General features: G+C 37.6%; 1 pseudogene; it reads right to left on the minus strand.

Moving 5' to 3' along the window:
* Window positions 1–479: 479 nt before the first annotated feature.
* Window positions 480–16,185, minus strand: LOC140369993 (coatomer subunit delta-like; annotated as a pseudogene).
* Between the last annotated feature and the right edge of the window lie 1,344 nt (window positions 16,186–17,529).

Raw genomic sequence — 17,529 nt, forward strand, 5'->3', positions numbered from 1 at the left:
CTTCACCCTTTACACTGCAGACTTCAGACATGACACGGACAGCTGTGTCCTGCAGAAGTTCTCCGACGACTCTGCCATCATCAGACTCATCACGGATGACGATGATGCGGAGTACAGGGGACTGGCGCAGGACTTTGTGGACTGGTGTCAGCGGAACCAAGCAGAGTCAAAACACTAGAAAAAAGTCCCAGTCCACCACTCTCCAGTCTATAACATCATGAATTTTTTTAATAAATGGAACAATGGCAAAATTAGTAAAAAGTACAGTGACTGACAACGCAAAAGATCTGCAAATGTAACGCACAATAGAACAAGACATAAATAAGAAAGACAGCAGCCGACAGTTACCGCCCTGCCTTCAGAGGGCGCAATTTGTTCCAGGGGCAGAGCTTGAAATCAGGCAGGTTTTCTTCACTTTTTTTGTTTTTTTACCCCCAGCCCCCATTTTCAAAATTTGCGTTGCTTTTTTTAATGTTATTTTAAACCATTTCATATTTATCGACCGCGAAAGAGGTTTCACAGGAGAATCTAACTGAGCTGTCGTCATCTACATTGGCCACTTTAGACACCTGTGGGACACACAAAAACAAGGCTTTATTGCCACAGTTTAGGATATCAGTTCAAAGTTAGGCCAATCAAAGAGACTACTTACTCATCACTCGTGTTTGCACAAGTTTAAATATTACAGTAACAGAAAAACTACTCCTAAAAAAGATTGTATTTGGATCAAATGTTCACTTAAAGCTAATAAAGCTACGTTCAAGATTTTATGTCCATTTCTGCAGACGTACAGGAAATTATTTGTGCAATAAATAGTTGTGACCACTTAATACATTTTTTAAATATATAGCTGAATTAAATTGTCTGAAAGTTCCGTCTGGGGCTGCAAGATATTGAAAATGATTGTGATACGGTCGTTAATTACAGCGATATTTGAATTACTTTGACACAATAATTTCAGTTATATCTTATAAATATACCTTAACAATTTTTTAACCTTAAAAAAGAGACTAAATCAAGAAAAATACAGACTGAAAAGGGAAAATCATGAATAAAATCAATCTTTGTTGAAAGTTTGTTTGTATAAAGAGTATATCTCTGTCAAATGGAGGACCTTGGTGATTCTGCTGTCATGAATTCGTTTGTTTCATCATCGATGATTGCGTTAGCCAATATTGCAATTGTGTAGCCCCAGTTCATTCTGATAAAAGGTTTTCCTCTCCCAGTTTTATTTTGAAGCTTTAAACATTTTAAGAAAATATTATTAAGCTGATATTGTGTTTCTTTAGCCTAATCATGTTTAATCAATAACAAACGATTAAAGAAATCAAACCCCGTTTCACCTGGATCTGGCAGTAGTTTCGCTTGGACACAAACGACAGGTTGATGGGTAAGAATTCGTTTTGCTCCCCCGCAATGCTGAACTGCAAGCTGCGTGTTATGTTGTTGGCATCAATGACGCCACTCCAGCACGTTTCTCCTACTATCATGTTTATATTCTGCATCCAGGTCCCTGATCAATGGGGCCCCCACACCGGACCTGAGGCACAGAACAAACATATAAACACTCAGAAAACATGCCAGGTTTTACTTGCTATAATATTTTTAAAAAAAGCAGAACTAAGTAAAATTTTTACACGCCTTTGTTAATCCCTTTGATGGTTAAAGGTTGAATGGACGATTTTTTTGGCCCAAATATGAGTCTTATTTCCTCATGGCGTGGACTGCCGATTAGTCCTGCCACGTATCAATCATAAAACGCACCTACCGCTCACCTGCAGCTGCGAGCGGCTCGTCCCACGTTTCCACGTGTCTAAGCGCATTGATCTATGATAATATAGTTCCCTCAGTGTACGGGACAAAATGAAGACGGAGAAAGACTGTTCGAGCTGACTCAGAAGTAGACGGAAATATACGGGAGACGAGAGATGCGATGGGATCCGTTGCGCTAATAAACAAACGCACGTGTGTGTTGTATCAGTCCGCACGGAGGAGTGCGCATGCGCACTTCCGCCTGCGTTCTCAAATCGCCGAAAAATCGTCCATTGCGCCTTTAAATATGCATTTGTGGGGATTGAAGTGTCCATCAGCGCCCTCTGCTGTCTGCGTGGAAAATCAGCCTTACAACAATTACCCCGGCTCTTTTTTTAATGTTTGGCTATGTGAAATGTTTTTGTATGTGATTCTTATAATGATAAAAAGAAAGAAAATATGAGAGCAAAAAAAAAAGAACAAAAGAAAAGCTTTTGTGTCTTTTCACGAGGGAGCATCATAAAGTAACCTCTCATTAAAATGTAATTGGATTTAAATTGCGAAACAAAGAATAGATGCATTTTTCCATTATTCACTTGTTATGCAATATTCAAATTATCTTACTTTTATCACTGTAACAAACGTTTCTGGAATAACGGGCCACTTATGGCAGAGGGATGCTAATTACAACATCATTGAGCTCCAGTCTGTTATCTTGGAGCTCATATTCAATGGTGACGTCGCAGCCGGTCTCACTCTTTGAAGACCAGCAGTTTACTGTGAAGAAGAGGAGGCAGAGATGATGAAGAGCTCAGCGAAAAAAGCACATGTAGTTCACTGAGATCATGGAGACTCACTGTTTAGAGGTATGCGGGCCTCGTCTGTGATCTTTAGCTTCCACTCAAGAACCTGCATGTCCTCATTGAGAGGGAACAACATCTTTGGGTTTTTCAGAGCGATCAAAGACTTGGTCGCGAACAGCTTACTGTCCACGTTTGGGGCACAAAGTGTCTGGGGAAATTAAAGAATCCAATTAAAATTGGAAATAAGTCTACATTGTCTGTGATGATTTTAATGTTGACCTGCTTAACCGAGGTGGACACAAGAAAACCACAAACTTTATAAATACTTTTTATAATAGTACATTATTTCCAGTAATAGTAAAGCCAACTAGAACAACAGAATCAGCAACATTAATTGATAACATATTTACAAATGAAATTGGTAAAATTTCATTTGAGTTTCTGAAAATAGATATAAAGCATGCAAGAATAAAATAGAGATAAAGCTTCAGTTGTAGTCATCTGGACTCAGTTAGAAAAATTTGACGTTTCGACTCTCATCCAAGAGTCATTGTCAATAAAAGAATTTAGATCGAGAACTCCGATATTTGTACTATTCTGTGGTAAGTCCAGCCCATTGGGCGGAGCCTTCCTGAAGAAGAAAGAGTTGTTTGTTTCAACAGAAACTCCCCCCCTTGTATCTACTGAGCTAGCCTATTCAGACTTTTAATGGGCTATTAGTATCCTCTTTGTCTTTGTGAGATCCTGGCTCACCCACCCTGAGGACCTGATTAGCATCTAAATGTCCTGGTCCTCTACCTTTCCAGGGGTTCAGTATACCATTATAGATACCAGGAAGATTGAATCTTAGCCCTCCATTCATGTTTAAAGGTCTTTCTTTTTTAACAAAAATAGCTGTGGACCCACATATCAGGTTTACAAGCAAAGACGCTAAGGAGAATCGCTTGGCCTTTCTTGATTGTTCCACGATCAGAGGAGAGGACGGGAAGCTCCAAATAGAAGTATATAGGAAACCTACACACACGGACCAGTATCTGCTCTTTGGTTCCAACCACCCACTACAGCACAAGCTGGGTGTGATCAGAACCTTACAACACAGAGCTCAAGGTGTGCCCACCAGCTCAGAGGGCAAGAAGAAAGAGGAAAAACATGTCCGAAATGCCATCTCAGCCTGTGGTTACCCCGCTTGGGCTCTCAACAGAGTGAAGAGAACCAAGAAGCAGGACAAAAGGGAAATTGAACAGAGAAGGAAGGGTGTTTCTATCCCTTATGTCTCTGGACTGAGAATTTTTAGACAACACAAAGTCCCTGTTTATTTTAAACCAGGTAACACTTTAAGACAAAAACTGGTTCATCCTAAGGACAAGTTGCCGACTCAAAAACAGAGCAATGTAGTTTATTCGATCCAATGCAGTGAAGAAAGTTGTAAAGAACGTTACAAAGGTGAGACTAAACAGCCTCTACAGAAGAGGCTCTATCAGCACAGAAGAAATACAAGTTCAGGACCACAGAGCGCCGTGCATCTCCATCTTGAAGCCTCTAATCACTCGTTTGAAGACGGTGAGGTGAAGATTTTAAGCAGGGAAAAAAAGATGGTTTGAAAGAGGAGTTAAGGAAGCTATTTTTGTTAAAAAAGAAAGACCTTCTTTAAACAGGAATGGAGGGCTAAGATTCAATCTTCCTGGTATCTGTAATGGTATACTGAACCCCTGGAGAGGTAGAGGAACAGGACCAGGACATTCAGATGCTAATCAGGTCCTCAGGGTGGTTGAGCCAGGATCTCACAAAGACAAAGAGGATACTAATAGCCCATTAAAAGTCTGAATAGGCTAGCTCAGTAGATACAAGGGGGGGAGTTTCTGTTGAAACAAACAACTCTTTCTACTTCAGGAAGGCTCCGCCCAATGGGCTGGACTTACCACAGAATAGTACAAATATCGGCGTTCTCGACCTAAATTCTTTTATTGACAATGACTCATGGAAAACATGGAAAACAATAAATTATTTAATACATAAAAAGACATGATAATAATGATTATCCTAATTATTTGAACAAAGACGATGACAAAATAAGTCATATTAAGAGAATCATTTATGAGTTTAATAATTATTTTGTAAACATAGGCCATAAAGTGGCAACACAAATTGTGCCCGCTCAAAACATGACATGAAGATTGGGGTCACCTATGAAGGTGTAAATTATTTTTAAAACCCAACAAATGAAAATTAAATATTGAAAATTGTGAAGAGCAGTAAAAACAAAAAAATCAACAGATAATAAGATAATAATGGGTTCGATATGTTTATATTCCAAAAATATCATTGAACATATTGTCCATCCATCTACTTTTATCTGTAACCAATCTTTTAAAACAGGAATTGTTCCAAACCAAATGAAAATAGAAAAGGTTATTCCCTTGTACAAAGGCGGTGACAAACATTTGACTTGTAATTATCGACCCATTTCTTTACTTTCCCACTTTTCAAAAATATTAGAGAAATTGTTTGTTAAAAGATAAGATAACTATGTTGAAGTTAACAATATATTAAATAAGCATCAGTTTGGTTTTAGAGCACACAGGTCTACATCGATGGCAGTTGTTAATCATATATTCATCATTAGATCAAAAAGTGTGAAAGAGTGTAAACCCCTAAACCTAAATAAGGGGAACGTGTATGTTTGACAGACCTTATGTGAAAACCACGTTGAGGGAACATTGTCTAGTAAAGGGGTTTTATTATGGAACAATAACATTCATCAATGTTATTGCAACGAATTAAAAAATGCCACTTCTTTATTTCAGCTTAAAAGTATCTTTAAGAAAATAACCATAGAAAAATATTTAGCAGAATAAAAATGCAGTTTTGTTGTTGTGAAACTTGGAATGCTTGTGGTGGATACTTGTGAGCATACTGTCCAGTGTTATGTAGTTTTCTTATTGTTGAACTGTCCGCTTATTTACTATAAAATGACAAATGTCCACCAATGTTGAGAGTTTGAGAGAAGGGTAGGCATAATAAGCCTTGGCTTCTGCCTACACCTGGTCAAATAATATAAATGTATCTCTAATTTTGTTTTGTGCTCGAATGTTGAGCGCCTTTCCTTTTTAGACCAAACCACAATAAAAATATATATTTTTTTAAAATCATGGCTTTGGACTATATACAAGTACAGCTGTTAGCGCAGAGAGAGGGCCAGACTTACTGACAACATTACGTCGTTGTTGTTGTTGTTTATAGTGAGGCGGATCCGTCTTTTTTTGTCGTCTGTGACTCGTACTGACATCTTTCCCAGAACCTCCATGTTGTGAAGGCCTCCATATCGGTCAGAAGTCAAAGACATCTTCTCCTCCAGCCGCATGTGTACACTGGTGGCACAGGCACAACAAGTCAAGTCACAAAGGCGCCGGTCCAGCTGGCAGCCCGGTGTAACGCTCCGCTCTTTTCTCACACTTTTTTCACACTTATTGTGTATTTTTTCTACTTCAATTGTACGATAGGGACATGCGCTGGAATCGCTTTAATTTAACTTGTTTTTGACTTTGTTCGGCTGGATTATTGAGTGTTTTTGTCGTGTTGTCGTGATGTGCGCTGGCTCAGAGCAGAAAGACTGTTCGAGCTGACTCAGAAGTGGACTGAAATCTACGGGAGACGAGCGATGCGATCTGTCGCGCTAATAAACAAACGCACGTGTGTGTTGTATCGGTCCGCACGGGGGAGTGCGCATGCGCACTTCCGCCTGCGTTCTCAAATCGCCGAAAAATCGTCCATTGCGCCTTTAATGTTGCCACGTTTTTGAGGTAATTGGTGATGAAGGTTATGAATTACAGACTCCTTCCAATACATGATACAGTCTACAATGTTTACTTTATCTCCAGTCACGAGCAGGATCCTTGAAATCTCATCAACCGTGCGATTGTGTAACCGAGCGATCATTAATTGAACTTTCTGTACCTCTCGACATTGACTGGCGGCAGCAGGACTTCGGATGCGACCGAGGTGGAAGCCATGATGGTCTCACCCTCAGATTTGAGTTTGTCCACAAAGTTGTCGACCTCTTTCTCTTTAGTGCCCAGCTCAAGGGCTTTGCTTGGTCCACTTGGTCTATGAGGAAAAATACAATGCATCATGAACATTACATTGAATCCAGAGATTATGTACAATGTAAAAACTAGTTGCAGGCAACAGCGTAGTAGTGCTGCTAGAGCGGCAGCGCAAACAGCGGTAACATATAACGCACAAACCGCTTTGTAATTCAACTTCATTGTGCACGAGCAGAATGAAAGTAAGACATAAACAGAAGAATACATTTCCCTGATGCCGAAAAACAAAAGAAGAAAAGACTTGCAAACTCAAACTCAAACAACTGCAAACTCAACAACACTCTCCAGGTATTGAACTCATTTTACGAAGAGACGGTTAATGCTGCTGTTTGAAAGTACAGTGCTCCTATTATAGTCTTCAGGCTGGCGGCGAGACAAGAACTCTGCACATACCTGTGTGAATGAGCACCGCGCATAACACGTTTGAATGAAGTATATTAGGCGTAACATTTACACCAGCCCGGTAATATTAGCAGCAGGTGAGGGAATGAGGTGGCGTCTATGAACAGTGTACGTCCCTCATTCACGCAGAACGAGCAGTGCTGGGTTCTAAGAAATTGTTTCAAATTAACTATGAGTTTGCGTCTTTCCTTTGCGTCCCCTCTCGCTCCTCTCTCTAACTCTCCCTCTCTCTCCCCCTCTCTGTTTCTTTCCCTTCCTCTCTCTCCTTTTTTCCTGTGTTCCTCTCTCCCTTCCTCATTCTCCCTCTCCCTCCCTCTCTCTTTCTCCCTGTTTCTCTGTCCCTTTGTCACTCTCACTTCCTCTCTCTCCCGCTCCCAACACAAGCTGCCCGTGCATCACCATGTGTGAGATTGGTCGTGAATCGTGATGTTTTGTTTTGACAACATAAGAAATAAGCTCAGCCCTGACTCACAAGAGGAACATAAAGGTTTTTGCATGCAACGCCCGTCAGCCAATCACATCACTATTGTTGTTTCACGCAGAGGAAAGTCAGAGTCCAGTGTGTGATGTTCTGATCAGCCCAATGAAACTTTACTTCTCATTCTGTTCATTCTCTGTGGGAATTAACATTTTTGCACTGTGTAGTTTTAACAGTGTAAATTGTTAATTGACACTTATGCCATTTGTTTAATTTAATGTAACTTGTTTTGTCACTTTGGCAAGAAGAAACAGTTGGGAGCAGTAAAAGATAAATTAGTAAGGTTAACTATTACTTTTACATTTTCAGTTAGAGAATGTACATTTAACTTGTTTACAATATCACTGTCATATTTATAGTTCTGCTAATGTTAGATGCTGATGAAAGAATGCTATTGCAGTCCATTCATCAATGTTAAGTGGTGATTGCTTTAATTGTTTAATAATGGTTATTAGTATTAACAAATACACTGACCCTACAGTGGTTCATATTTGGTTTTGGTATTTACCTTGGTATTCAACAATTAGATGTTCGACTAAATTATGTTTCAGGTACATTTATTTTGTTATGAACACAATTTGACCATAACCATTTTTCATAGCCAATATTGTATTGAGTAATTAAGTACACTGATGTATTAATAACTGAGAAGAATAATTATAACATGGCATAATATATGACCAATATTACTATGGCCCACTCTGTTGTACAGTGGGTTTTATTGGCAGACAGGTAAAACTGCACGATCCTGGTAATGACAGGAGCTAAAGCCACAGCTAGCATCGAATGCTACTGAAGTGAACATCTGCACTTCAGGCTTCAAAACTGCAATAAGTCTATTTAAAGCAAACGACATCTCATCTGCCACACTTTATAAACATTATACCCGAAAGTCCGAAAGAAAACACCAACCGTCCAAATATGATGGAAATAAGGTCGCTTTTGAAGGAGCTAACTAGCATTAGCCTTCATGCTAACGCTAGTTAGAGCGTGAACGCTAATATATAACGTAACAGTATGTTATGCGTCTGAAAACGCTGAAAACACTCACCGTGTTTGTCTCGCCACTGAATCCCAGTCGTCCGTTCTGTGTGTGTTATAGATCCTTGCCCTCCACCTGAGAATGTGAAGCAAACTAATGTGTCAATGCGACCTTTATATTTAATACATAAAAATATATATATATACATTTTATGTTAAGTATACATTAAATAAAAACGGATATATATGAATGTAAATATATTATATATATAAATTATATTATATATATATATATATATAAATCATATATAATATATATATATAAATAATATATATATATATATATATATATATATATATATATATATTATATTATATATATAAATAATATATTATATATATATAATACATATTTATATAAATAATATATATTTTATATATATATAAATAATATATATTATATATATATATAAGATAAGATGTAGAGGTAGAGGTAGATACAGAGGAAAAGAACAGATAACTTATAGGAAGTTTGAAAAACACTCTCAGTAGAAGATCTCTTATAAACAAAAACTCCTATAGACAAAATCTCCCATTTCCCAACAAGGGATGGAGGGGAAAAAATAATAAAGATAAAAATAAATAAATAAATACATAAATACTATTGCATGTGATCACGACAGCAATTATACATGAATATGTGTCACGACAGTAATTGCACATGGATTGCACATAAATATCACAGTAATTGCACATGAATCACGACAGTAATTGCACATATGACGGAATTGCACATGGTTAGGTCAATATTGCGAGTGTTCAGGACTAACAGTGTTTGTTATAAAGTCTGACCGCAGCAGGAAGGAAAGACCTGCGAAACCTCTCCGCAGGTCTTCGTTATCTAAGCACTAACAGCCATGTCTGAAAGAAAAGTATTGAATGTAAGTAAACTGCATCTGATCCTTTGTATTTTCACACTTGTTGCATCTTCTGACCAATTTTTGTCATTCAAAGTTATATTTGTAGATATTGTTTCAAGAGTGGCATTGCTTTTGGTATTCCTCAGTCTTGTCGCTTTTTCGGGATCCGTCGTCAAAGTTGCGAATTTTCCTTTTAGGATAGGAAAATTGTCTGCCAAGTTGTGGCTTTATAAATTAAATGAATTTATAAAGCCTCAACTGATTGTTATACTGGTAATCAGCCAAGTTAAAAATGCCTTCCCTTTCGACGACAAAAATAAAACCGTAAATCTTGATGATTTTTTTTCAGCTTGCTCTTTGTTTAAGGCTATTGTGTGAAAGTGCAAAATGTAAATTAAGCTTTTTCTGTGAAAATCATGATATATTAAAAATCCCAAAACTCAAACTCCCAAAAGATCGACAGTATGTGGTCCGACTGATGGCCCCGTTTAATAATGGTATTCATCACTATGTATACATTCATGTAAACTACACAGTTGAAAGATATGACGTGTTTAGGGCTGCAACTATGAATCTGAATTAGTCGACAATTAAAATGATCATACACACCAAAAAGAATAAACAAATGCACTAAGGACTCTAAAATGGAGATGGAGGTTTTGGAGAACCTCCAGGAGCTTAAGGAGTTGAACCAGAGACAGGCATTGGTGGATTTCGATGGAATGATTGAAGAGGAGTGAAAGGAAGCGAGAGCAAGAGGAGGACGAGAGAGAGCTAAGACGGTAAGTGGCTCAATGTGTCTAGAAGTTAAAGCTCTTACATCTCTTCTATGAGGAGAGGAGTTTGCTGTTGTACATCATAATGTAACAATACTATAGATTATAATAAATCCCACAGTATAATCTCCTGGACTTTACATGTACACTCGTTGCACCCGCATGGTGAAAATATGTAGAGAATTTTATGGACTACTGTATGCCATTAACATGAATAAATTACAAGAAATCACTATTACTAAAACCACATTTAGTCTTAATCCTATGAAATATGACTATTGCATTTAAGGCTCAACAGGGATTTAATTACAATACTGTGAACCACCCCACTAAAAACTAAGAACTAATTCACAATTGTGTTTTTTATTTTAGGGAAATATTGGATTGTGTGAAAAGAGACGAAGAGCAGGAGAACCCGAGAAAAATGATAAAGACTCGTCTCCCGGAATGGGTTCAGAAGAAGCAGAAGAGACGGTTGAGGATCGGGGAGTTGATAAAGTTTCAAGCAGTCATAAAAAGGAAACCAGCTGTTTGTTCTTCAGATTCTACAGTGTCAGTGTAGAAGTGATTCTTCTTCTATTGCGCCAAAGCCAACATCCACACAAACAGTTTCATCCTCGCTGGTGCCGTGTTCAGACACTAAAAGGGATGACAATGAATAAGAACACCTCTTCCTCTTGTGGCAATGATATTTCTATACTATTATAAGATAATTGCTGCAGCGGAATTACCTGCAGATGCTTTGAGGATAAAATGTGTGTAGTTTATGTTTTAATTTGTTACTTTGATTCTGTTTATTGGCCTTTGTTTCGTTAGCCCTGTGTGACACGAGCATTTTAGAGACACTCATTTTATCATCTTAGGTATGTATGTGTTTCTGTTAATTTACCTTTACATTCCTGTTTATTAAACATTATCAAGAAACTTAATTTTCCCAATTTCTATCTTGTTTTGTTTTTTTGCTTCCCCCTGCCTTAACAATAACGGTTGTAACAATAACGTACACATAACTCTTTTTGTATTTTAGTTTTGAACTAAACATTCACAAATATATTCATATAGATAAAAATATACACCTCATTACTTTATAAGCAGAGGGTATGGAGTAGCAGTACTCTGCTCATCTGGGAACAGGAGCTCGACTGCTTCAGTCTAGATTTAACCAGAAGTTAAACCTGAACCACTGACCATTTTTACACTTTGCACTCAATTTAAAAAACGATGAATGTATTTTAACAAAGTGAATCCCCTATCAGTATATCAGTATACTAGTATATTCTTTAGTATTGAAATGGAGTTTGATATTTTAGTATCGTGACACTAACACTAGCCAGAGCATCTCACCAGGAATATGATGTCCATCTTCCCCAGTTCCTCTTTGACCACAGAGAAGTTGATGAAGATTTCCTCCTCAGCGTCACAGGCAAACGGCTCAGAGTGGGTCTTCACCTCGAGCGAGCTCACAGTTTTGGTGTCCTGAGTGGAATTTAGATTATTTGGGTCACAATACAATCAAAATAACAATGACAATTTAAGAAGCGAAAATAAGTCACTTAAATTTAAATGCCAAAAAAGTCAAAGTGCTTTTAATATGTCTGTTTAAACCACATTAACTTAACTTTATCAATCAGAAAACTTGATTTCATAATGCTCAGACTAGAAGAATGCATTAGAAAAAAAAGTGAATTAAAGTCAACTTTAAATTTCACTAATGTTTGTTCATAGTGTCAATAATTGTGCATAATCATAAAATCATAATCTGTCTTCTAAAAATAAGCACTCAAATTTGTGACTAGTGGCGAGTGGCAGACTTACTTTTCCTTGAAGGGGGGCATCTTTCTGATAAACCTTTGGCGTGTCGAAAAAGGTGAACTTTCCAATAACATGTGAAATGGAAATCTTTTGGTTTGCGCTTGTGTGATGCCTGTGAATAAACAGCTTTTAAGAAGACATATTAAGCTTTTTGCCTAGTATTAAGTAATAAACTGTCACAAACGCAAATCATTGTATTACTTTTTGTCCATTTTAAACCACAATACTAATCTAAAATGAGTAAATACAGAGTTGTGCGTGAATAAATCTCATTAAAGTCTCCAAAGATCAGCGCTATTTATTCAAACATTTCTCGCCTCTCATCTCTTTCCTTTTAGAATAAGATTTTGAAAATGTGAAGAAATTAAACATAAACCAATGCTATTCCTTAACACACAGAGAACACAATTCAACTTAGAATATGAAACGACACAGAAATGTCAGACCTTTTGTGTAGCATGCATGGGGAAAACCGTCTGGCGGGGTCCTTGGTCTCACGACGTTTTTTCTCTTGCAGGTTCGTTTTATTACAAATTATGAAATAGGCGGATCACATTCTCATTGGTCAGTTTCACATCACTTGTTTTTACAACTGTCTTCGTTAGAGATAAAGCATGGGTAATGTTTACCTAACTCCCCTCGGGTGTTACACCCCTCCCTGGGATAAACATTCCTCTACCCCATCTTTACGATACCTTCACAAATACCGTTTGTCACACATGCCGTTTTCCTCTTAGACTAATGATGCAGATAATATACAAATATCGTCATATCACTATTATGCAGATAATATACATCACAGAAATATAATCATATATTTACATTTTATCACAAAAATAGCAAACCTGTTCCTTCCTCTTCTGTTTTGGTCACAATCTCCAGTGTGTCCTGCAGAGCCTTTTGGTCCAGACTTGTGAAAGTGGACATTGGGAAAGTAAAAGTAGCACATCCATCTTTGTCAGCCTAAAACAACCGAGAAACAGCAAATACAGATTACACTCAATCATCGTTTTGGATACTGGTTTAAAATATCTGTGTTCGATATTACCATAAACATAAGCAGCAAATCCCAATTTCCAGAGTAGAAATGTAATTTAGTTTGTTTTTCACTTACAAAAGAGAAAAATAAAATGTTCTAGCCTCAACATTGTATTATAACTTTACAAAAAGCATAATTTGTAATTAAGTATGTAATATATCTGTAGATAAAAGGAAAAACTCCCAGGAGTCCAATATAACTACATTTATACGCACAGACAATGTAAAGTCCAACAGGAAATGTGTTTGAACCAGGCTGTCACCTCACTCTCGTGTGCCTGAGTGGTTTTCATTTGCCAAAACCACCTTGATTTTTTTTATACGTTGTGATATTCAGAGTTAATTTCATTTTCCTCATTAAAACGTTCATTCCTATTTTCATTTACAAACTTTCAAAGAATCTGTTGTGCTACTGCTTGTCAGTGCTTATTTTGTATCTACATTACAGTAAAATGACCAAATACCGGTTTGCTGTCCTTGTGGCACGGGGCAGTGACCTCTGGAAGGGCATCTAAGCTGTCAAACGACCTGTATAGGTATGTATTGAGTGGTCTGCATGCATCAATCTTCAGTGTCCCAGGAACAGGCTGTCCAAATGTGTATCTAAAGACAGGGAATGTTTTCATTATGTTTAATGTTGTTTAAAAAAAAAAAAAAAAGGATTTATGGACTTACTTGGCACAAGCTTCTACAGTGATTTCTTCCTGGGCAATGCTCACTTCATCCTTAGAGGTGATTTTGATGTCAAACAGAACTGGGGGTTAAAGAACATTTTTATTTATTTAAGTATGTCCATTAGTAATGCTTTGGTTGTGGTAAGTTACTTTGAAACGATTTAAACTTGGTTTGGATGTTTTCTTCTTGTATTTAGAAAGGAGTGATCTCAGATCTCAGATGGCTGCCTAGTTTGGACGTGTCCGTCTGGCTGCGGTCAAATCCATGGAAATAATCTGTATTTTTTACGAGTTCACCTGGAGAGACCTTATATTTCTACAGGAGAACAGACATATGAAGAGACTGGACACCTATTTTGTGAACATATCTAAGAAAAACAACTGTCAATGAATGGTCCATTTTTGATAATTTTTTTATATATAAATCGAACCTGACTATAAGGTGCATTAAGCGAAACAAAAGTCAGATAAGTCAGTCATTTGAACTTTATGCATTTATATCATCCATATTGGGTCCAATTGTGCAGTCAAAGATATTGACAAAGATGAGAAAAGAGAGAATTTATATTAAATACCTACAAGAAACTCATTGAAACGACTTGGAACATCAAAATGTGACAAAACTTGGTTATAACAGACTTAACCATTCATCATACCAGGGAAAACGTACGAGAAGTATGGCCATATTGATCTCAAGTAGAAAATGAGCAGAGTTTTGAACACAGGGATAAGGATGGCACTGTACTGGTCTGTACTGGTCAAAGGAAATATTAATGTAAGTGTGTTTACTTTGATTAATGTGTATGCCCCACCAGGAAGCGACCTCACTTTCTATACTGAAGTTGTGGCTCTGATTGCAAACCAGCTCAAATCAGAGCACTGCTGTACTGGTGTGATCCAGAGTAAGAAGTGAGAGTAATGTTGTGCCAGGGGTTCCTGTATAGGCCTTACTGGCAGATGACAAACAGTTAAGCCATTTGGAGGAAGTTATGAATCCCTGGGTAAAATCTGTGCTAATCAAAACATACAAACTAAACAAATGAAAAACCTTTTGGACTTAATTTGGAAATGGACAAATTTGAGGGACTCTGGACTAAATGGGATGCTTATTTTTGATTCTGTTCTGATCAAAGTACTGTAAATTAAAACATGAATGTCTTTACTTCGATCTCTAATGTTTTGTTTTTTTGTAATGTTTTCAATTTTGGAAAATGTATGTTAAAAATAAAGAGCAACTGCTGTTGTGATTTTGGGGCGTTACAAAAATTGAATTTATACATTTTTGTTCACTGTAAACGACAATATTGATCGAAAATGGCTTGATAATAAAAACAGGTTAAAATTGCAGTACTGATATCTTCAAAGAAGCATTTCACCTTAACAAGCAGCAGATTTTCATTTTTGTTTTTTATTTTTGAGAAATGGATTTCACTGTTGTACATCTGGGAATAGACTAGAGGTAAAATCATTATCTTTATAAAAGTAGATTTAGCATCATATGTCTGCATGAACAATAGCATTAAAGTTAAGTTTGTACATAATATGAATAATGCGTAATTGTTGAAGTTATGGTAGTTGGTATTTTGTCCTCCCTAAGGGAGACGATGATCTGGTAGGAGACTTCTTTGGCAGTTACTGTTTGCATCCTTTAAAAACAAAGGAAACGTGTTTATTACAAACTTTCAGTCAACCCTTTACTGTAGTATAAGCTGGTCTATTTGAAATATTCTAATGACAATTATTAAAACAAGAACTACACTAGCATCGCCCTGAAACCCATGGATAAACATAACAGATTGGAGGACTTCAAAGTACCTATATTGTATGGTTGTTTGTCTGCTCTTGCTTTGTACAGTCTTTTTTTTTGGTTGTTGTTTGTTTTAGATTTTTAAGTAGTCGAATGGTGGTTTGGTTAAGTTACTCAAAATTGTGTGTTAGTGCCTCCTCAAAATGGCAGATTGAACAAGGAGTAAAGCGAACAAACAACCAAGATCCAGTAAATGTGAACGAGAAATAAGATAAGATATTCCTTTATTGTCCCACATGGGGAAATTTCATTGGTGCAACGCAGGAATTGGAATTACAGCGGCTTTTCTCAAAGTTTGATAGTAAACTAGTTTAAAGAATATTTGCGACAGCAAGTAACTGAAAGCGGATCAAATGGGCGTCACTGGCCAACTAGAAGCAAAGATTATATCTACATATCTCTAATCTCCCTGAAAGTGTTGAGAGTGGAGGCGTCAGACATTACCTTCTGTCTTCGCTCCCGAAGTGGTTACCCGCTCTCTCCGGTGAAAATATAAAAATGATGAGGGCTCATCGCCTTGGATCAGGGCACACTATGAGAGGGGGCACTGTCATCTGTGAAATGCTCCGAACACCGACCGAGATTGCATCCTAAAGTTAGAATCTGGTGCAGGCAGTGCACAGGGCAGTGATCTTTCATGCGCTATGATCTAAGGTTGAGATTTGTCTCCTGATGACCAGCACTTATTCACATACCAATCTCATTTAAAATTAACTTTAGGTTACTTTTGTAACCCTGGTTCTCTGAGTAGCATGAGTGAGATAACTTACTATGGGATAATAAACGCTTTAAATGTTAATTAAGTCGTGTCTGCCACCTTTTGTCATGAGCAGAGTCAAAACACGACAGAAAAGCCCCAGTCCACCACTCTCCAGTCTATAACATCGTGACATTTTTTTAATAAATGGAACAATTACTAAGGCAAAATCAGTAAAAAGTAAAGCCACTACAGTGACACACGCAACAGATCTGCAAATTTAACAACAATAGAACAAGATTATGGATAAACCGTTAACAAAGCAGCGTTTCGAAAAACTGGCGTTGTTAATTTTAGCCGACAGTTACCGCCCAGCCTTTTTGTTTGCGCAATTTGTTCCAGAGGCAGAGCTTGGAATTAGATTTTTTCTGTATTTTCTTTGCAAATTATTATTTCTGATTATACGTCACAACTAGGTTAAGGCTAGGGCTAGGATTCGATTTGCTTTAAAAAAAGAAGAGTTAAATTGGTAAAGGTCAGGGCTCCTCTTCTGGCTCCTCTGTGGTTTAGCGGCTCCAGTCATCCTCTACTTAACGTACGATCCACATTTACAGTCCCGCTCGGTGAAAATGACAGCATCAAATGTAGTTTCAGATTTCGCATGGGTTTAAACTATATATATAGCAGATTCTCTCTTATACAACATAAATACACCACCGCTGCGTCGCTTCGGGAACAGGAGGGCTGTTGTTTGCAGTCTGTGGTGTCGCGTACAGGGTCAGGCAAGTTCTCTTCACTCTTTCTTTGTGGTCTTGATGTCGCTGATTTAAAAACATTTTTTTTACCCCCAGCCCCCATTTTCAACATTTTTTGTCGCTTTTTTAATGCTATTTTAAAGGATTTCATATTTGTCGACCACAAAGGAGGTTTTAGAGGAGAATCTAACCAAGCTGCCGTCATCTACATGGGCCACTTTAGACACCTGTGGGACAGACAAAAACAAGGCTTTATTGCCACGGTTTAGGATATCAGTTCAAAGTTAGGCCAATCAATGAGACTACTTAGCCATCACTTCGTTTTGAGGGGAAATATACCATCCCAAAAACCCGGCGCGGCGAGCAGGGCCAGCGCGGCGAGCGGGCCAGTGCAGAAAAGTTGGAAAAGCTGAATGTTTTTGCGGCACAGTAACCAATCAGATATTACGCTCTAGTGACGTTCTACGCACAACAAAAGCTGTACCAATTTTCAATACATAGCACAATTGTGAATAAAATTGCGTATTACGA

Source organism: Eucyclogobius newberryi, unplaced genomic scaffold (genome assembly GCF_026437365.1).
Source record: "Eucyclogobius newberryi isolate DKJ021-1_F unplaced genomic scaffold, fEucNew1.0.hap1 SCAF_10, whole genome shotgun sequence".
In the NCBI taxonomy this organism is placed as follows: Eukaryota; Metazoa; Chordata; class Actinopteri; order Gobiiformes; family Gobiidae; genus Eucyclogobius; species Eucyclogobius newberryi.